At 39.6% G+C, this 9,848-nt stretch overlaps 2 pseudogenes; one reads left to right on the top strand and one right to left on the bottom strand.

Annotated features, from left to right (window-relative positions):
* The first annotated feature begins 3,093 nt into the window (after window positions 1-3,093).
* On the top strand, window positions 3,094-4,062 carry LOC105302695 (annotated as a pseudogene).
* Window positions 4,063-5,139: 1,077 nt separating this feature from the next.
* Window positions 5,140-5,258, bottom strand: LOC111729726 (annotated as a pseudogene).
* Between the last annotated feature and the right edge of the window lie 4,590 nt (window positions 5,259-9,848).

Here is a 9,848-nt window from a genome sequence, read left to right as displayed (position 1 = left end):
GAGTTTTCTGCTCAGATGGGAAAAGACAAGGGGTATGGTCTTGGTACTGTGTCAGCACAAACCTGGCCGGGAGATACTTGCTGGTTCTTATGTGCTCAGCACCACTGAGGGCTCCTGAGAAGGACCAAAATATTTTCTAATGCATATTAAACACGTATGCATATTTATGGCATCATTCCTTTTCTCAAAAAGTTTACAACTTGCTTGAAATAACAGGCATATTAATTAAGTACATAAAGTGTTCATCGTTAGGGGGGTAAGTACTAAAAGATCTTGAACAGGATCATGCGCTAGAATTATCATAGGAGTGTCAGGTGGCCTTTACAGGAAAGGCTGTCAAGAGCTGTAAAAGGCTTTGTCTGCCCATCTCAAAAGGAAGATATTTTACTTTCCTCAAACAGATTTAGCCCCAGGCCTGAAATATTCTTTTTCTGTAGTAGTCAGCCTGGGACCCAAGCTATTGATGAGAAGATTACAGGGTCGGGCAGAAAATATTAATTCCCTATTTTCTTTTCAAAATTCAGCATGGTAGAAATATGATTAGAAGGAAACTGCAAGATAACTACAGAGTGAATTACAAAGAAAGCAAAAGTTCAACCAAGTCCTTGTTCCTCTCCCCAACCACTCCGGTCTTTCCCCCACCATGTCCCGTCCCTGGTCCTTGAGAAAGTAAATATCAACTTGACTTGTGAAGTAAATTTCTGCCAAATCTCTAGCCAAATGTTTCTCTGAAGGATATGCTGCAACTATAAATTGTCTTTAAAACCCCTTTCTTTGAGTAACTTCTGCGTTGTCATTTATTGGGAAACTGTGTTCTCTGAAAGCATAGACTATCAAAAAACTTTGTTGTTTAAAATTATATTAGTAAGAATGAATATCCTATTCTTGCCTCTGAGTCACTTTGACACAGAAGCAGCTTCAATATATGACTCAGGTGCAGTGCTTCAAATAAGGGGTTGCTAGTCCCAACATTTCACAGCTATCTTAACTGTACTACCTAAAGAAACAGACTGTGAGTCCACTTTGCAGTTCAGACCTAAGATGGACCTTTCCACACAGCCTTACTCTGCTTGGAGCCTATCAAAATATCACTTCACTTCTAAATCTTATACTTACTCTTTGGTGAGATGACGTATGGGTTCCCTGGTGTATGGTCTCCCTCATGGCAATAGGTCAAAAGACCTGGCTTTGCTGGACTACAGGCTGTTTTAGGTCTCAGGCTGATTGGGCTAGGACACCTTTTAGCTTCAAGACCCTCTGTGGAGTTTTTGTTTGTCACCCCTCAGAACACTTATTCAGGATGCTGGCTGGCCCAGAGGCCTGTGCCAGGTTGGTGTAAGGATAAAAGAGTAAAGACCTGAAAAGACAAATGAAAGAAATGTGTAAAACTTGCATGTGGAAATTGACTGTAGCTGGTCTCAATGGCCTGCTTTGGGGTTTCATCCTGGTAACTGTAATACTTGGCTCTCTCTTAAAGTTGGTCCTCGGTTAGGTTCACATAGTATCTGTGAACCTAATTCCTTGGCCTGCCTCAAAACTTCTCCTCACAACTGATAGGTAGGAAATAACACCCAGGAAACCACAGATCATGCCTCAGTAATTGGAATATAGATATGACTTGATTGCCTGATACTAAGACTTTTGAAAAATAAAACTTCTTAGGAATGTCCCTGGATTCAGTGGGAAGTTTATAGAGATAAATACACACATTAAGAAAAAAGAAAGATCTCATGTAAACAATGTAACATTCATTACACCTCAAAGAATGAGAAAAAGAACAAACTAAGCCCAAAGTTAGCAGAAATAAGGAAATAACAAAGATCAGAGCAGATAAACGAAATATGGACCAGACAAACGATAGAAAAGATTTAAAAAAAAAGAGCTGATTTACTGAAAAGATAAACAAAATTGACAAATCATTAGGTAGACTAAGAAAAAAAGGAAAAGACATATAAATAAAATCAGAAATGAAAGAAGAGACGGTACAACTGATAGCACAAGAATACAAAGAATGATAAGAGATTACTATGAACAATTATATACCAACAAATTGGATAACTTAGAAGAAATGGATAACTTCCTAGAAACATACAGCCTATGAGGATTGAATCATGAAGAAATAGGAAATTGAAAACAGATCAATAATGAGTAAGGAGAATGAATCAGTAATCAAAAATTCAAAACAAAAAAAAAGAAAACAAGGACCAGATGGCTTCCCTGGTGAATTCTACCAAACAATTAAAGAAGAATTAATGCCAGTCTTTCTCAAAATCTTCCAAAAATTGAGGAGGGGGGAACACTTCCAAAATCATTCTGTGAGGCAAGCATTACTCTGATAAAGACACTATAAGAAAAGTATAGGCCAATATCCCTGATGAATATATGTGCAAAAATTCTCAACAAAATATTAGCAAACTGAATTCAATAGCGCATTAAAAGGATCATACTCACGATCAAATCAGATTTATCCCTGAGATACAAAGATGGTTCAACATATGCAAATCAATACACTACATTAAGACTAAAAAAGTAAATTTATATGACCATCTCAATAGATGCAGAAAAAAGCACTTGATAAAATCCAAGATAATTTTATGATAAAAGCACCAAAGTACATATAGAAGGATCATACCTTAACATAAGATACGTCATATATGACAAGATGACAGCTATTATACTCAATGGTGAAAGACCGAAAGATGGAGAAGGTTCGGAGATGGGTAATGATCAGGAGTTCAGTTCACTAAAGGTTAAATTTGAGTTTCTCCCAGACATTCAAGTGGAAATGTAGAGAAGGCTACTGGAAATTTGAGTCTGGAGCCCAGGAGAGAGTTATGGGCTGGAAATATAAATGTACATACCCTGGATGTCCAAGAGTTGAGTCCTGGGGACACATTGCATTAAAGATCTGGGAAAAGTGGAGAAACCAGCAAAAGAAACCGAGAGAAAACATTGAGATAAGAGGAAATAAATTCCAAGAGAGGGATGTCCTGGAAGCCAAGGGAAACGGGTGTTTCAAGAAGGAGGGAGACAAGCCCTGTCTGACTGACCTTCGGCAGGTCCAGTACTACCATATTTTCTTGGGTGGGCATCGTGAGGTCTCAGCCTGGTCTGTGCAGCCACGATGGATCCAAGTTCGAAATATGACAACTTTGAAAGATATTACCAGGCAACTAAAGTCAATCAAAAACATCCAGAAAATTACCAAAGTCTATGAAAATAGTAGCAGCAGCAAAATATTCCTGAGCTGAGAGGGAGTTGAAACCAGCTTACGTGTATGGAACAGGATCTTTGGCTCCGTATGAAAAAGCTGATATTAAGGTGCCTGAAGACAAGAAGAAACACTTTCTTATCAGTGTGTCCTCAGATAGAGGGCTTTGTGGTGCAATTCATTCCTCAGTTGCTAAACAGGTGAAAAGTGAGGTGGCTACACTCCCAGCAGCTGGGAAAGAAGTTAAGATTGTTGGAGTTGATGATAAAATTAGGGATATACTTCATAGGACTCATTCTGTCTGATCAGTTTCTGGTGACAAAGAAGTAGGAAGAAAACCCCCTAATTTTGGAGTTGCATTAGTCTCTGCCCTGGAATTATTAAATTCTGGATATGAACTTGATGAAGCATCTATCGTCTTTAATTGATTCAGGTCTGTCATTTCCTACAAGACAGAAGAAAAGCTCATCTATTTCCTTAATATCATTGCAAATGCTGAGAGCATAATGATATTGATGCTGATATGCTGCAGAATTACCCAGAAGACAATCTGGCCAACATCATCTACTATTCTCTAAAGGACTCCACCATGGGTGAGCAAAGTGCTAGGATGATGGCCACGGACAATGTTAGCAAGAATGCTTCTGGGATGATTGACAAATTGAATTTGACTTTCAATTGTACTCGCTAGGCTGTCATCATAAAAGAGATGATTGAAATCATCTCTGGTGCTGAAGCTCTGGATTAATAAAAATCAAGTTTCATCCGCAGACAAGAGGTAAAGAAGGAAAATTCAGCCACCTGATTTTGTTTTTAGCTTAACTGCTGTCCTGGTCAGAATAAATTATTGGTCCATTGTTTAAATTACAAAAGACAGCAAGGTATTTGTAAATTATCTTACAATAAACAACTTACAATAAAAAAAAAAGAGAGAGAGAGAGAGAAAGTGGTCAAAGCTTCTATGTGAAACAGGGTGAGGCCTGAGAATTAACCCTTGGATGTAGAAGGAGAAGGTATTGGACACTTCAATAAAAGCAGTTTGGGAAGAGTGGTGAGTGGGTGCACAATTGAAGATACTCTAATAGAAAATAGGAAGAGGAGTTAGAGACAGTGAGTATAGACAAATCCATAGAGGAATTTTGTGGCAAGCAGAATAAGATTTAGTAGTGGTGAGGGGATGGCAAGACGGGAGAAGTAAGTAGTGGAGAACAAAAGATTAATGATTTAGGAGAGAAAGAGGATAGAATTACTGGAGAGGTATGCTGACTAGGCCAAAGGAGATATGCTCTATTGCACAAATGGATGGATTGTGTTTATACAGAAGGAGGGCTGTGCTCATGCAGATGACAGTAGGTAGTGCTATAAATGTGCAATTCCTGGCAGTGTTAAGTGCCATCCTTTTCCTTCATTTTTATTTAAAAACTGTATAAGAATGTGAGTGACCCACTGAGAGTTAGATCACAGATAATCTTGACTCCTTTCTAATGTTTTATTGGAAGGGAAACTGTACAACCTTTGCAACTCAAATATTACTTTAGTAAATTGCTGTGCTCTCTCCATGACTTTTGACAGTCTAGTGCTTTTACACACCTTGAATGAGAATTGCTGATGTAGGGCAATATGCAGGGTGAACTGGCTCAGGTGACTGGGTTCTGGCAGTAGACAGTAACTCAAGGAAAAGTGTCTGGGAAAACAGATTGCAATTTACAAACACACACACACACACACACACACACACACACAAAGGGTGGTCTTACAGTTCACATACATTCATTGTCTCACAATGCCTGGTTTTCTTACCACAACTCTTATTATCCAAAAAACTGGAAGAAAGGAATTTTCACTGTTAGTTTATGAGGATGACACTGTTGAAAAGGAGGCAACAATCCACAAATGTTGTCCCTCCCCCTCCCATTCTCCCTCCCTGCCACCTACAGCACCTGGTCTTTCTAGGTGGTCTCCCATCCAAGTACTAACCATGCCTGACCCTGCTTAGCTTCCAAGATCAGATGGGATCTGGCTTGCTCAGGGTAGCAGGGCCATAGATCCAGATGTTGTCACTTGTATTAGGCCTCGGGGCAGCAAACCAAGACTTAATACCTAATCTAATTATATTTTCAACTTTCCCCAGGAATGTAAGTCAACCTAGAATTTCCTGTTCAGCACTAGGAGGTAATATGCTGATAGATCCTTTCCTGTTTCCCTTAGGAGGGTGACCTTGCTTGAAACAATGCTTTTTTTTTTTTTTTTTTGCTAATAAATTACTTTTTTTCATTCCCTCTCTGCCTTTAAAAAACTTTCCTTTTTTGCAGCTTGCAAATAAAAAAGGAGCTCTTTTTTATTTGGGATAGGATACTTCCCAGTTCATAACTCGTTCAATAAATCCAATTTTATCTTTAAAATGTACTCACTTGAATTTTTGTTATTTACAAGCCCTCAGGTAGCATCTTCTAATATCAGTTATACTTTTTCTTTTATAATAATTAACCTCCCTATTTTCATTTTTTAGAACTTTGGGGCTCTGTGTGTGTGTGTGTGTGTGTGTGTGTGTGTGCGCGCGCACACGCACGTGTGTGTATTACCAGAACAAGAAGGCAGTATCTACCACAACTTGTGCCCTTCGCTCAAAACCCCAACAGTACCCCCTCCCCACTACAGAGAGCCTTATTCTCAAAAAGAAGAGAGTGAGGGATTGGCATTGCAGCTGTGCCAGCAGACACTACACAGGAGATGCTCACTGATTCTGTTTAGTCTCTTAGGAGAGCGCATGTATAAATACTACATATGTAAATGTCTTTTAAGACATCAGTCCTCCTCTCAAGGGATTTAAAACTGCCTGCCATAAAAGTTGTATCAGGAAAAGGGAATATATTGGTAATTATTACTACCAAGCCTAAGTATCAAAAGAGTTAGAAAAGTATGTGTACCTAGATTTTCAAAGAAGGCTTTATGCTAGGGGTTCACCTTTAGTATAAAGGCTCTGATTCAGCAATGCAGAAAGAAGAAAAAACTGACCCTGGGAAACCGCAGGCATCAGCAGTCCCCAAGTGCATCAAATTTAGCTCCTGAACTTTAAGTGGCTTATTTCGAAATGCTTGGGGGATGGGGGAGTCTCTAGGCTTCAATCTTTCATTAACACATGTAGATTTGTCCCTGGAAGAGCCAAGGAAGGCCCTTTTTCATTTTTCTCTGATTATTATTATAGGAGAGGGAAGGGAAGGTAAAACTTTGCAGGAGACACAGTTCCTGAGGCCTAAGGAATTTTCAGGTATGTATGGAATTGCTTCAGGCAACAAAAAGTCTTTATTCATTCCTGGATCTTGAAATAAAATGTCCATATAAAACACTTATTGAAATAAATGACCAAATATGTGTCCATCTCATTAATGGTTTATTGTTCTGTAAACAATGTAGGGGTTAAAATTTCCCACATCAACAGAATTCCTGTGTGATGATTGGTACAAAGCAATAGGCAATCACCAATTAAGACAAATCATGGATAGTTGGGATAGTTTTATTTTTAACTCAAGTTTTAAGTAAAACTTTATTTTGAAATTCACCTTATTTTTAACTAAGAGAAAAATCTTTTTTTTTTTTTTCCTATGTGAGTATGGATGCGTTTCAGTGCATTTGGTATAATGTGTGGGGCAAGGCCTCCACAGTAATATCCTGAGAGTTCAGACTGAAGCAAGGCAATATTTCATCCTCTTTTTTGGGGCTTCAGTAACTACAAAACTCAGAAAAAAATTTAACTAGTTTTCTCGTTGAGTTTAAACTAGAAAATGATGCTGCTCTCAGCAATTGGGAATGAGTATTTTTTTGCCAGAGCCACAAAGGAAGACATTTAACTTTCCCCTCAAGAAAAGGGGCTCAGTGCCTTACACAAAAATGATGTTGGAGTGTTGACTTCCTCCAGTGCTGCTAGGGACAGAAGCCACTGGGAATGGGAGGACCCACAGCGTGGGCAGGGAGAATTAATTCTGGATTTCCTTCTAAGAACTGGGATCGGGAGGGCTCTGCAAGGAAAAAACATGCAGGAGAACTTGAGAATGAATTACAGAGAAAACAGTGGCTCCTTCATGGTGAGTTCTTGCCCAGGTGCATTTGTGCCTCTTCCAGGTGAGTGCAAGGATGGAAGTGCGTCAATACCAACAGCTACTAGTCATCAGGATGCTCACTGCAGCTGTCCTTGGGGAATATTCCACTTCCAGATCCCAAATGGTCTGCCTTGGACTGGGAAATTGAGCTGCTGCCTTGCCAAAGGTCAGACACCTGCTTAGGCTCACAGGAAGGAAGCCCTTTCTGCTACGTGCCTGGGCTTCCTCAGAAACTCTTCTCAGGGCTGATAAGAGGGGACAACACACAGAGATACTGCTCAGTTCTCGGTGACTAGAGTTTGGGTATAACTTGATCTCACCTATTTTCTTAAAATTACCTCATCATAAATTTACCCATGGGCACTTGTGAACAATATATTCCCAGAACTTTCCCTGAATACAGTGGTCTTTCTGATGCTCATGATCTGGTGACTTGAAAAAAACCAGCTTATACTGTTTCAGGAAAAGACATGTACAGTGGCATATAGGCAGCATAATGTCATTCTGCCCTAAAGGAACTGGAGTTAACATTTTCACTCCGAATTTTCAGAGGCTACCACGCCTGCAAATTAGAGTTTCTACACCATAGTCACCTCTTTCTTTTCCCTTGTTGCCTTTCTATCCTTCATCTATTTTCCCTCCAGACGCAATCTTTTACCTGTTAAACCTATCTTCTCACTGTCGGTAAACTTCCTTCTTCCTTCCCGATACATATATGTTCTATACAACCTGATTTTTTTTAGGGCAGTCCCACATATAAATATTTATTCACTTATTTTATGAGTGAGTCTTCATGTAATGAAAACACATTCCTAATATATTTCTAACCTGATCCCCAAGACTTTTCACCTGCTACCTTACCTGGTAATTCTAAAACATTGAGGACAAAGCATCGTGTTGAATAGACAGAATCCCCCTGGCCATACCTCTATTCCCCATGTGCTCTTTCACCCACTGGGTGGCTGCAGTGATGCTCTCTGTCTTGGTGACGTCCAAGATCACTGTCTCCAGCCTGTCTGACGTCAGGCCCCTCAGCTGCTCGGCCCCCTTCTCCGTCAGACACACAGCCAGCACCGTTAGGCTTCACAGGTCTAGCTGCCTGGCCAGCAGGTTCCCAAAGCCCAAGTCACAGCCCGTGATGAAGACGTACTTGTCTTGGAGGTGACTCACCATCTGCCTCTCCCTGTACCAGCACAGAAGGAAGTACAGGCCTACAATAGTCACCAGGTACAGCCACATGGTGAGGGGAACTTCTTCCCCTTCAAAAGAAAGAGAAGAGCTTTTGTTTTATTTCTTCTTTTTTTTTAGCCAGTATCTATTGAATATTTACAAGGTTCCAGGCATTACATTAGGTGCTGAGAACTCCATATTAACTAAAATTCGGTCCTACCCTCAAGGAGCCACAGTCTAGAGAAGGGAGTCAGGGAGGTAACCAAACAAATGCAGTGCAGTGTAGTGGGTACCATTAACAGAAGTACATACACAGTCTAATGAGGCTGCAAAAAAAAAAGGATAACCCACTGCCTATAAAGACAGTAACAGCTTCCAGAGGCAGAGATTTTGCAACTACTTCCTGCAGGATCAGTAAGAATTCAAAAAGTAGACAAGGATGAGAGGATATTCCAGGCAGCAGGAGCGTGTATATGAATGGAGTGGTGAGTAGCATTACACTCCTGAGACCTACAAGGAGTTCAGCATGGTGCAGCACAGAGCATACACAGGAAGAGATGGGAAATGAGAGAGGGAAAGGCCAGACCATGAAGAGTCTTCTGGGCCACACTTACCTCTTAAAGAATAATATCGCCCCATAGGTTTGTTCAATCCTTTGAATAATTAATTTTACTTTTGGAAATCTGGCTTAAGAAACATAACGACAGCAACATTTTATTAATTACTATGTCCTAGGTACTGTGCTAGGTGCTGAAATTATAAAGAAAAGTAAAATACAGCTCTTGATTTCAAGACGACAGCAGACAGAATATACTGTATTCTTAAGTTCTACATCCAATCCTAGAAAAGGAGAAAAGAAGAGAGGGAGGAAGACCATGCAAGATGTATATTATGCATTTATACATATGAATGTAAACTTACTGAAAAAAAGTTTAGAAGGATATACATTATACATTAAATGGCAGGGGTTACCACTAGAGAGAAAAAAAAAAAAACCAGGCCAAAATTGAAGCTGATCATCAAAGGAGATTTTAGTATTATGTGTAATGTTCTAATTTAAAAAAAATAAAGATGTTGTTTACGGCCTGCCCCCCTGAACAAGCCCAATCCCATCTGATCTCGGAAGCTAAGCAGGGTCAAGCTTGGATGAGAGACCACCTAGGAAGATTAGGTACTGTAGTTGTAAAAAACAAAAAATAAGGGATTGTAAGCTGACAAGGTCCTTGCAATCTGTGAGGTCAACCAAGGGTTGCCTTGCCTAAAATAAATAAATAAATAAGGATGTAGATATGAATTATGATTTAATATGTGGTAATAAAATAACATTTAAAAAATCAAGATACATGTCTCTTCTTCTTTTCATTTCATTC

Source organism: Pteropus vampyrus, unplaced genomic scaffold (assembly GCF_000151845.1).
Source record: "Pteropus vampyrus isolate Shadow unplaced genomic scaffold, Pvam_2.0 Scaffold276, whole genome shotgun sequence".
NCBI lineage: Eukaryota > Metazoa > Chordata > Mammalia > Chiroptera > Pteropodidae > Pteropus > Pteropus vampyrus.
The sequence above is the reverse complement of the archived record's forward strand: the minus strand, read 5'-3'. Positions and strand labels throughout refer to the sequence as shown.